The sequence below is a fragment of the Ruditapes philippinarum genome, unplaced genomic scaffold, assembly GCF_026571515.1.
Source record: "Ruditapes philippinarum isolate M1 unplaced genomic scaffold, ASM2657151v2 ctg2258_1_1_1_1, whole genome shotgun sequence".
In the NCBI taxonomy this organism is placed as follows: Eukaryota; Metazoa; Mollusca; class Bivalvia; order Venerida; family Veneridae; genus Ruditapes; species Ruditapes philippinarum.
Window position 1 is genome coordinate 76,160 of NW_026854154.1, and position 12,459 is coordinate 88,618.

The window sequence follows — 12,459 nt, forward strand, 5'->3', positions numbered from 1 at the left end:
GCAGACATTTTAGTACAAAAAAGTTTGTAAGTGTTTATTGTATAAATGAGGTAGTATGTATGTCAACAAAGCGGCGACGAACGAAAATGTCTGAAGGTACAGGTTGGTTAAAATTCAAGTGAAACTGAAGACATGGAAATAAAAATGGCGACCAACAATAAAAAAGGAGCTAAATCTAAGAATAAAGTGCAAACCTTAGTACCAAATAGTACTCCATCAAGTGTTTAAACTGTGCCTAGTGTAAATTTTCCCCTAAATGTAACTGCTACAGCATTCGTATTCCCTACGAGGAGCATAACTTCGAACCCGTTTGGGGTTACTCACGTTGGTTCCCAAGCACAGCATCCCCATCATACAGACCCGCATTAGATCTATCATAACGAAATACCTGCTAAACTCGGTTATGTAGTCAGTAAATTATCCAAACTTAATGATATTGAAACCAAACAATCTATGATTTTATCCAGACTCACGAAAATTGAAACAGATATTTCCACAAATAGAATCCAAATTTCCGAAGCAAATTCACAAATCAAAGACATTATTACGGGTCAAACTCTCATCAATGACAAATATGACACAGTCATGAAAAACTCGATCATACACGATAAAAATATCCAATGAATACATGCTGACAGGCAGGAACATAACTTTAAGTAAACAAAATGCACAACTTCAAGATGATATCACTGATCTCCGATGCCGTTCTATGACAGACAATATGGTAATTTTGGGTATCTCTGAACATCTAAAACTGCTGCAAGATTCCATTGGCGGAGCCCCTCTAGGCCTAATACACCCACTACCTGAACCTACCGAGGTTGAAGAAAAGTGGAATGAAAACATTGCTACCTATGATGGACACAACTCCATCTCATATGCAGGGGCTGCTGCTTCCGAAAATTGCTCTGATAAAATGTATATTTTGTGAGAAAGTTTTGAATATCAAAGATGCTAGATCCCGCATTTGCATTTGACTCAAAAATCTTAGTTAAGGATGCCCTTAAATCTGCTAAACTCAAAGACATCCCTTTTTGAAAGAAGTCCAAGCACGCAGGAAGCAACTCATTCCAAAGATGAAGGAAGCGCGCGAAGCTGAAAATACTGCTTGTATCATAGTTTGGAGACCTTTCTGTTGAAAATGAGTCAGGGTTAAATCGTATACATATACATGCACAGTGCGTTAACTGGAGTGCGGGTATTAGTTACCCGCACTCCAGAGCATGCCCATTGATTGGCTCATTTTTGCTTGGGTTTACATATTGTGACGGCAGAGAAAGAGAAAGCGACAGAAATGTCATATTCAGATGTTCGTTCATTGGTTTATTTTTGCCGGGGTTTCATATTGTGACAACAGGGAACGTCCTTTTATGTTTGACTATGATACAAAAGAGAAAGAACACCAAAACACTCGGCAATCTGATTAATACTCGGGGGCTACGCCCCCTCGTACAAATCAGATAGCCTCGTGTTTCGGTGCTCTTTCTATTACTTAACTTGTTAGAGATAAGCTGTACATTAACAATGTTTTACTCCCCCGATCCCCACCATACTACGTAGGACGGACGAGAAGAGCGTGACTTATCAATCCTATCTTAGAATGTTGAAGGACTAAAGCACTGTTTAACGGACAATGAATTCTTAAACTTTGTCAGAAATTTCGACTTGATGGTTCAAGTAAAGCGTGGCATAAATGATGAATATTGTATTGATGATTATGTTTCGATATGTGTGTTTAGGCCTGAAAGTGTAACTTCAAACAGACGAATTTATAGAGGCCACGGTGCTGTTTGTCTTTTTATTAGAAAATCATACAAAATAACATTACTGTTTTTTATAGTCGTAAAACTATGTAAGACTTTTTTAACCTGAAAATGATATTTGTATATGTTTTGCATATATTCCACCAAATTATTCTTCTTATTTTATACTGCATGATTTAAAAGAGCCATTTTGAACATTATATTTGAAAATACAACAATCTTTATAAAATGTGTGTCATCGGTGATTTTAATGCCGGAACTACAGATAGAAATAGTTTTATATAGTGTGTTTGATAAATACGTTCACACACTTGTCCAAAATACGGAAGAGTGTCCATTACTTTTAAGTAATAGGAAAAAAAATATATCATTTGTAACGCTTCTGGATTGAAATTGCTTGATATATGTCGTAGTTCTGATTTAAAAATTGTAAATGGACGAATTGGTGATGATGAGGTTACTTGTCCAGTAACGGTAAAAGTGTCATTGATTACGCTATTGCATCATCATATTTATTTCATATCATATCTCACTTTATTGTACATTATTATTAAAAGTTTTCACAACATGTTCCTGTACATATAATTTCAAAGTTAATTGTATAAAAAAGATATCATGTTAAATAAAATAATGTACCCAAACCTATTCGGGATAAAGGAAAAGTTGAAAAAAATGACTATAATTATGTTCTATTAGATGATTTTAGTAAACTAAATGATATTGTTAACCAAATTATTTCCTCAAATAACACAATTAGTCAGGGTGTTGGTAATGTACTGTATAATGCTGAATATCATGTATTTGGTGTAAACACAGGAAATTGACATTCTTTAAGCAAACAATTAAAAATAATAGTATCATGGGTATATATGCCGTTATTTTTTAATCATTCGCTTAAAGAATGTCAATGTCCTGTGGTGTAAACAAACATGTGTACTGTAATACAAAAAGCATGATAATCTGTTCACGAGCGATTGCAAAACTGCCAGACATGAGTTAAATAGTATCGCCGTTTAAGGACACATAAAAATTATCTTGTGGTTAATGTTAAACGGAGGTATTATAGAAGGGTAAAATGGAAAGCTGAGAGCAAGCAAAAAGATGAATTGCATAATGCTTCAAAAAGTAGCCCAAAGACATTTTGGGATCTTCTACGTAAATACAAGAAGAAAAATTGTAATTCTGATACTGATTTGTCAGCTAATGATCTTTATGAACATTTTAAGTCACTCTTTTCAGATACTAACATTTCTAGCAATCAAAATATGGAAAATACTGTTAATCATGAAAGTTTTGTACATGTTATAACCAGTTAGATGGTAAATGTTCAGATGATGAAGTGATTAAAGCTATATCTAATTTGAAACGCCAGAGGATATGTTAATTTCCGAAATATCTTTAGACTCTAAATATATTATCACACATTTGTTATGTAAATTGTTTAATTATATGTATAGTTATTGTGCGTACCCAGACTTATGGACCAAAGGCATATTGGTCCCTGTACTTAAAAAGGAGATCCAAATATAAGTTTGATATATAGAATCTTACATCACGAAAAACAGAAACTATATTGTGCATTTGTATATTTTAACAAGAAATGTGTCCATAGGACACGGGTGCCCCCACCGCGCCACTGTTCTGTCAATCTTATGACTCTTGGTCAAATATTTTTTGAAAACTAAAAATCTTTTACTAAGTAAAGGGCAAGATCTTAACAAAAACTGAATAAATCCACAAGCGGACCCCAAGGTGCATAAGTACATATGCTGACCAACATTCTTGTAAACTTTCAGGCCTACAAGTGAAATACTTTTTGAGCTATGCATGAACAAGTTGAAAATTGCAAATTTATACTACTGTAAGTCAAGGGCAATAACTCTAACAAAACTGAAAAAATCCACATGCAAAGTCCCAGGTGCATAGCTTCACAGTGATGTGAATCATTATTCCTGTATTTTAGTGATGTTGATCATTATTCCTGTAAAGTTGGTTGATTCTAACTCAAGCACTCAAGGAACAAATAACAACATAATGAAACAGTTTTTACTAAGTCAAGGGAAATAACTCTACAAATACTGGATAAATCCACAAGCGAAACCACAGGTGCAAAACTTAATATGCTGAGCAACTTTCTCGTAAGGTTTAATGACTCTATGTCAAATCCTTTTTGAGTTACATGCGACACAAGTTGAAAATTGCAAACATTTTCTAAGTTAAGGGCAATGACTCTAAAAATACTAAAAATATCCAAACGAAAATACCCAGGTGCACAACAACACATGCTGATCAACATTCCTGTAAAGTTTCATGACTCTATGTCAAACCTTTTTTGAGTTACATGCGACACAAGTTGAAAATTGCAAAATTTTACTAAGTCAATGGCAATAACTCTAAAAATACTAAAAATATCCGGACAAAAATACCCAGGTGCACAACTACACATGCTGATCAACATTCCTGTAAAGTTTCATGACTCTAGGTCAAATACTTTTTGAGTTACATGAGACACAAGTTGAAAATTGCAAAATTTTACTAAGTCAAGGGCAATAACTCAAAAAATACTAAAAATATCCATACGAAAATACCCAGGTGCACAACTACACATGCTGATCAACATTCCTGTAAAATTTCATGACTCTAGGTCAAATACTTTTTGAGTTACGTGCGACACAAAAGTGAACGGACGGACGGAAGGACGGACGGACGGACGAGGGTAAATCTAAATGCCCGCCACTAAAGTGGGGGCACAAAAAGGCATTTGACCTCGTGTATAGAAACGTTGTTGAATTATCAGATGTCATCTAAATTTATAAATATGTTAAAAGTTATGTATCGACCAGTGAAAATGTGTGTAAGATCTAATCTATCAGCTCATTTTGAAAGTCATACGGGCGTAAAGCAAGGAGAAACATTATCTTCTCTACTTTTATAATAAAAATTAAATGGAGAAAAATGTTTTTATGTTGTTAATTGCGGAGTCTCTTATTCGTTGTTTGGTTTGCAGGCGTTACTTAACCCATTACTTCATGAAGTTCAACATTTTGTGAAAAATGGCTGTTTTCATTGAAAAGCATCCTGTTACAAGTTCAAATTGCTATGAAACTATACAAAAGGCTTCAATACTTTTCAAACTTGGCACAAATATTGACTAAGCCTTAACCTTTTTAACAGCATACTTAATCTTAAATTTCCTGTTACCATGGTTACGTAGGGACATCTCAAAATTGCCAAAAATTACTATTTTGCGTTGATTTTTCCATCAAAACTGATTTTAATGTGCTGAAACTTCTCAAAGTTGGATGAAAATGGAGAGAAACTTTATAGTGTATTTATTGACTATGAAAACTGCTTTGACAAAATTGATAGGTCTTTTTTATTGAAGAAATTATTAATGGAAAACGTGAGTTATAAATTTGTTCAGGCTATTAATTCAATGTAAAAGACTGTTACATCGTGTGTAGGATATAATGGCAAATTTTCGGAATCATTCGACTCGAACGTGGGCCTGAAGTAGGGAGACCCTAGTCCTCCTCTGCTGTTCATGCTATTTGCGAATGACATTATCGACAATATAAGTTTCGGTAGGTATGCCATTGCACGGAAATAAACTTCTAAAAAGGAAATAAAACCGAACTTTACACATTACACAGTACAGTATAGACTTTAGACTCCTCTAACATTCAATACATGTACATGATGTTTTTTGATAACTATAATAAAGAAAAAAGAAGTACAATTTAATTTCATTTCCCTTAAAACCTGGTTACAGCTACCCTGCGACCAAAGACCTGAACTCGGCGTATACTCAAAATAAGCCGAGTTACGCCCCTGGACCCTCTGTACACTGAAGGGACTTAACCAGGTACGTTTGTTTACAGCTGTCCATGCGCTGAATAATGCTGCAGGTACACCATCTACGTTTACACAATTGTGTCACGCTTCCTGGGTGAAGAAACAATTTTTAATTTAAGACAGAAGAAAAAACAACAGAAAAATTGTCTCATATTGTTATACGAGGGGTGTTCTAAAAGTAATGTCATTTGCCTTTGTTTTCCTACTCTAAAAGCATTTTCATCATTTCAAATTACTCTTGTCCTCAAAATACTACCCACCTACTTGAAAACACCGTTTGTGTCGCTCAATCCAACTTTGAAACAGAGTTCATACTCTTTAACGGGGACACTCATTTGGTAATGAAAAACAGCAGACCCAAGAGCATTTCTCGACTGGTGCTAGGGGGCGTGGACGGTAACTTGCACTTTCCAGTACCGTCCCTGAACAGGCTCAATCAAACCGAGCCTGCAACATTTTCAATTTTGCCGTGTTGGGCTTTCTTTAGGGATTCTGTATTTATCTATTTAATGATCACATCCGTGTTATTTGTGCCGTGTGGCGGCTGTAAAAAGTCTCCCCGTACATTTAATCAATGATGTTATATTTTCGATCCTTGAAGATCGTTCAGCACGACATTATTGTTGTGCTTGTGGTATTTTTAGTTTCAACTTTTCGGCATTTTCTAGTTGGGTGGTTCCAATATTCCTACTTGAATAATGTTGAATCACCCTTAGGATATGTTGCCTGCTTTTTAAATTTGTCTTTTGACGTCTTATCTGTGATACGCAGGCTTCATAACCTCTGATCCCCTTTCAAAATTCCATTTTATTTAGTTCCGCCCATTGTTTTCTCGTTTAGGGCACACGCTTTTTATTACTTGGGGACCATACGCCGCTTTTCATGGAATGGCACGGAAGTGTCACATTGAAGGTTCCATGATAACCGCCGTATGAACACATCTGCGGATGTTTCTAAATTCAAAATTTTACTATGTCACGTTTAAATGTTGAATTCTGCTTAAGCCGGTGCTAGGGGGCGTGGACGGTAACTTGCACTTTCCAGTACCGTCCATGAACAGGCTCAATCAAACCGAGCCTGCAACATTTTCAATTTTGCCGTGTTGGGCTTTCTTTAGGGATTCTGTTTTTATCTATTTATTGTATATCTCTTCCAGGCAGTTTGAGTTTTGAAAAAAAGAAAAAGTCACAAGGGGCCAAGTCTGGTGAATATGGAGGATGCGGGGGAACAATAACTTTTTCTGATGCCAAAAACTCGGTCACAAGCCTAGCCTTATGAGCGGGGGCATTATCATGAAAAAGCCATAGGTACTTTATTTCTGTGCTTGGGTGGTGGCGCTTCTACAAGGACTTTGAATTCTTTCATAACAACATTTATGTAGAACAAATATAACAATTGACGTTGAAGAATACGCAGGATGTAGTGTACTATATGTAGATGTGCACCTGGGGTTTGCTTGTGGATTAAGTCAGTATTTGTAGACCTAGTAAAAACCAATCCAAAAATTAACCTGTTATGTGTACATTGGGTGCATAATTTAGAATCAACTAACAAGAATGATGTTCAACATCTCTGTGAACCTGTGTACCTGGGGTTTTGGATGTGGATTTTTTTAGTTTTGTTATAATTATTACCCTTGACTCAGTATATATCATAGACTAGTTCATGCAAAGCTCAAACGGTATTTGACCTGTAGTCCTGAAAGTATACAAGAATGTTGGTCAGCTTGTGTAGTTATGTATATTGGGGTTTGCTTGTGGATTTATTCGTATTTGTAGTGCTTTTGTCATTGACTTTGGAAAAGATTTTCAGTTTTCAACTTGTGTCACTGTAGCCAAGAAATATGACCTAGAGTCAGTAGATTGTCAAAACAGTGGAATATGGGGGCACTCGTGTTCTATGGAAACATTTCTAGTTACTCTATTGATTTATTCAACAAAAAGAACAAGAACAATAGAAACAGAAAATTTGACCTATAGATATATTCCTTACCAAGTCTATTAAAGGGATCCCGTATTGGAAGGTCTTTCATGTCTGACTCAAACAGAACTGAAATGGCATTGTTCCTTTAACATGCAATTATTTATAAAACAACTAAAGTAGTACTATACCATTAGAGAACTTCATAATTTTTACATTATACAGGTTTGTAGCTGTGGTAGGAATAGATGGAGAGTTTGAGCGTATTGATATCAATCAGTGTCCTTTCTCGGAAGGAAATGATCCTCCAAACATGTTTGCTGGAACACATAGATGCAGGGAAACAACAATGGTAAGTCTATGTTACACAAGTAAACACTTTTGTTGTATTTCAGGGGTAACATTAAGTAATTCGCAGAAAGGTTAGTCTTAAAGTTACAATGAGTATGTTACATAGGTGCAGTAAACATGGGAAACTTCGATGGTAAGTATTTGCTTGCAATGAGTATTTTTACATAGGTGCTGTGAAACTTCGATGAAAAATATTGACTTGCAATGAGTATGTTACAAAGATAAAGATACTGTGACAATGGCAAGTATTGGAAATATCAAGATTATACTAAATGGATGTGTTTTGTAGGAAACCGAACACCCATGGGACTTGTCAAAAAGTTCGGATTTCAGAAGTTTCCGGAATTCAGAGGTTTAGGATAATGTGGACAAGACTAAGCCACTAAATGTCACTAAATGTATTAAAAAATGTAGCCATTGCTGTTATATCATATATAATAGTCTTTTAATCAAGATAAAGATGTGAAGGAAAAGAAAACATTTATATTTAAAACTTTATTTAATACTTTATAATAGTGATACTTATATAAAAACATACAACGATTTTTTTATTGTAAATAAACAATGTTTATGCATGTTAGTTACATATTTGCATCTTTTTCTATATACTTAATCTAAATTAATAGGTAGCACATACATTTATAATCAATGTTTTACTGTTAATAATAGGTAGCACATATAATGAATGTTTCATTGTAAAATATGCATTTCAGTCACATATCTATGCCTGTTAAAATAATCTTTATATCTCATGATAAACAAATTACTTGTCTCTATCTGTTACACTATAATGTACAGTCTCTTAACATCTTAAAGTCGCTTACAACAACATTCATATTTATGCATCTGACTTTTTAAAGAAGTAATCAATGGTAGATTGTTTCTGAACATACTTTGCTTTGACAATTTTGCGTTCAGTTAGCATCTGGAGTTCCTGCACAGTATTTAGATAATCACTGCCTTGTTCCGTTGCAAAATTTTTAATCTTAATCAACATTTCAAGCACTTCACTATGAGTAAGTTCACTCCCAAGTAAATGTTGCTGTACATTATCTGTTTCAGTATCACAGACATCACATGTAGTTTCAGTGGATTCCTTAAATAACTGCACAAGATTGCCCTCCCATTCGTCTGAATTGTCCTCCGTTGGAACATCATGATTTAAGTTTTCTAAGTCCTCACAAGTGTATCTGAACTGTTGAACAAGCACATTAAGGTGTAAAACATCATCATCATCATCATCATCAAACTCATCATCATCAACCATCAACAAGATTATCAGAAGACATCTCAAAGCGTGTGGAGATAAATCCCACTCACTTAAAACACAGTCTTAACACAGTGCTTTCACAACCCAACCGATAGCATCAAGAAGAGACACGGTTTTACAAAGTTCAGTCACTGACTCAGCACTATCCATTCTACTCAACAGTGATCTCAACATTGAATTCCTGTAGTAAGCTTTGAATGTTCGGATTATACCTTGATCCAATGGTTGTAGTTGTGATGTCGTGGTGGCTGGCAAGATCTTGATTTCTACGTTTGATAAAGTATAATCTTCTTGTGTTCCATGTGATGAAACATTGTCAAGCAGCATGAGAATTTTGCGACATTGTCTGCGCATGTCAGAGTTTAAATCTACAAGCCAGTCAGTAAACACCTTATTGTTCATCCAAGCTTTTTCATTAGCCACATACTGTAATTACACCCAGTTCTGTTTTTTGACATTCTTAAGACACCTTGGATTTTCAACTTTTGTAATGACTAATGTTCTCAATTTTTCACCAGACGCGCTACAAGCAAACATTACCGTAATCCTATCTTTTGACACTTTAGTTCCCTTTGATGCTGTCCCTTTCACAGATAATATTTTATCTGGCAAAGTTCTAAAGTACAACCCAGTCTCATCACAATTGAATACGTCATCCAAAGAATAGTCACTAATGATTTCAGAGATTCGCTATTTGAAATTTTTTACAACATCAGCATCTACACCAGCACTTTCTCCAGAAACTTTAAATTCTTTAAGCGAATGGCGCTCTTTCCACTTATATAACCAACCATTAGAAGCTTTTTATCAGTGATTCCAAGTTCTTGAGCAAACTGAAGTGCTTTCTCTTTAATAATTAGATCAGAGAGTGGCATATTTTTAGCACGGCACGTACTACACAGAACAATTGCCATACAAGATCATTCAAGCGTTCATACTTTGCATCATAACCAATACGCATCTTACTGGGGGAAGCATTACACTCCCAATGTTTCTTGTATGTGTCTTTCTTTTTAACATGTCTGCAACTGTCGACTTTCCTATGCCATACTTTTCAGAAAGGACCTAAAAAAAGAAGAAAAAATTGAAATAGTGCAATTTTTGTTTGCAAACAAAAATTCAATAAGACACAAACATTGGTATTTCATTTCAACAGAAAATAAACATTTCATGTAGATCATTCATTTAAAAAGAAAAGAGAAAAATCTTCACAAACCTTCCATGTTGGTTTGGGGACCATTTCAGACTCACGAATTATCTTAATTTTGTCATTAAGGGACAGCTCAGTTCTACGACGTTTAGAAGGTGTTACGTTCATTATGACTATGAAACTAATGCAAATTACTGAAAAGACCATTATTTAAAGATTGTTCTGTCTTCATTTTAATCAATTAAAGTTTGCTCATTTTTATCTTACCTGCAAAATGCCTTTGAATTTCTATCAGTTTGTAGAAATGTTGTTAATTGCATAAACTTACATATTGTCCGATGCTAGTTAATTAATTAGTACATCAAATGCAATAAAATCCCTAAAGAGGTTTGATGCATATATTGTCCCAATAAATTGTTATTTATTCCGCTAATAAACACTTCATTCATAATGAGATGATTTTGTTTATATAATATTGCAAGTTTATGGAAAATGCACAAACTTCTGATTTTATGAAGAAAAAATGTATTTGTAATAGTTCTATCTATGAGTAATCTTTTAAAGCCTATTGCACTAAACTTGAGTGCTAACATTCATTTTCATTACATATATGAGTTTGCTTATAATATATGTAACAATTAAGAAGTGGTAATTTTGCTTATACACATTGTCTTACATGAAAGATCATGGCAAAATGAATGCACCTGATAATGATGTGATAAATTATTCAGAATCAGCATGAAATTGTCAGTGATACTTCCATCTAAATGTTTCAATGACAAGTAATGTCTGGTATAGATACCTAACTTTCCATTTCTAAAGAAATTAAGTGATATAGCAACTTTTTATATGATATGTATGTTCCGGCACATCCTTATAAAACTTATACTTTTTAATGTGAGCAAAACAAACTAGTATGCCAATACTATGTACTTAATCTAGTGTTGCAAATATATAATGCAAATGATTAGGTTGTATTTCTTGCTATGAATATTGACTATCAATTATTAATGAAGACAATATTGAATACTCTAATAAGCTTAATGACTATATAGTGACTGTACTACATGCCTGTATCAATTTTGTCAAGATTCTAGTCTGTTGATAGCTTAATATGATATTATTTATCTAGCTGCAGTAAAGTATTTATCTGCTGGGACCAAAATGGATAACTTTTAGAATATTTCTATAATTATGATATTGAAATCACTAAGATTTCAAAATAAAGGATGAGCTCAGCAGGGCATTAGGTAAATTCAACAGGATAACAAGAGCCACTCTAAAGTTAAAGTTAAAAACAAGCCTGTTATATAGAATCAGGATTTATTTACAGGGGTATAATTGTAAATATAAATGAAACTAAACAAAGTGATAATGTCAAAATATTAAATACTTCTGATTGACTTAATATTGTTTACGATATATCAGTGAACTTTTTTAATACTGAGTTATGCGGTTTTCAAGAGAACAATTTATTACCCCATGATAGTTATTATTGAACCACGTATTGTAAATGCTATTTCAATGAAGGACGCTTTGCATTTCAGTTTTATTGTTCATTGCACAAAAAGATTGCATGTAGTGTTTTAGTGGAAACTATATATGTACATTTATGGTTGTGGACAAAAATTGAAAACAATCTGTTGCCACCATTTTCTCATGTAAGATCTTACTTGGATAATACGATTTTCGTCATGAATTAAGAATACAGAAACAGTTTATAAAATAAAAAACAAATAAATATTGATTTTTATTGTTGATCAAGATACAAACTTATTTGTACAAAAAGATTAGAAATCTATATGTGAGGTATTTAGGGCATGTTATTGATAAACTTCATTATGACTGACCAAAATATCAAGAGGTAAATGTTGAATATATATCAGATCACTAACATAAACTGAAATGTGCAAGTTTTGTTTGGGTTACTCAGAATTATACATAATTGTTTTTTTTTTTCAGTTTTATGCATAAAGTGAGGCGGGCGTCAACCTTTGGTTTCCGCTCAATAACTTGAGTTTGCTTTGGTAGCTTATATCAAGAGGCAGCTTGGGATTGTTATCAAGGTGTCTGTTATCAAGGTAAAGGTCACTGTTGCTAAAAATAGAAATTTAGTTTCCACGTAATAACTCATTTTGCTGAAAACTATT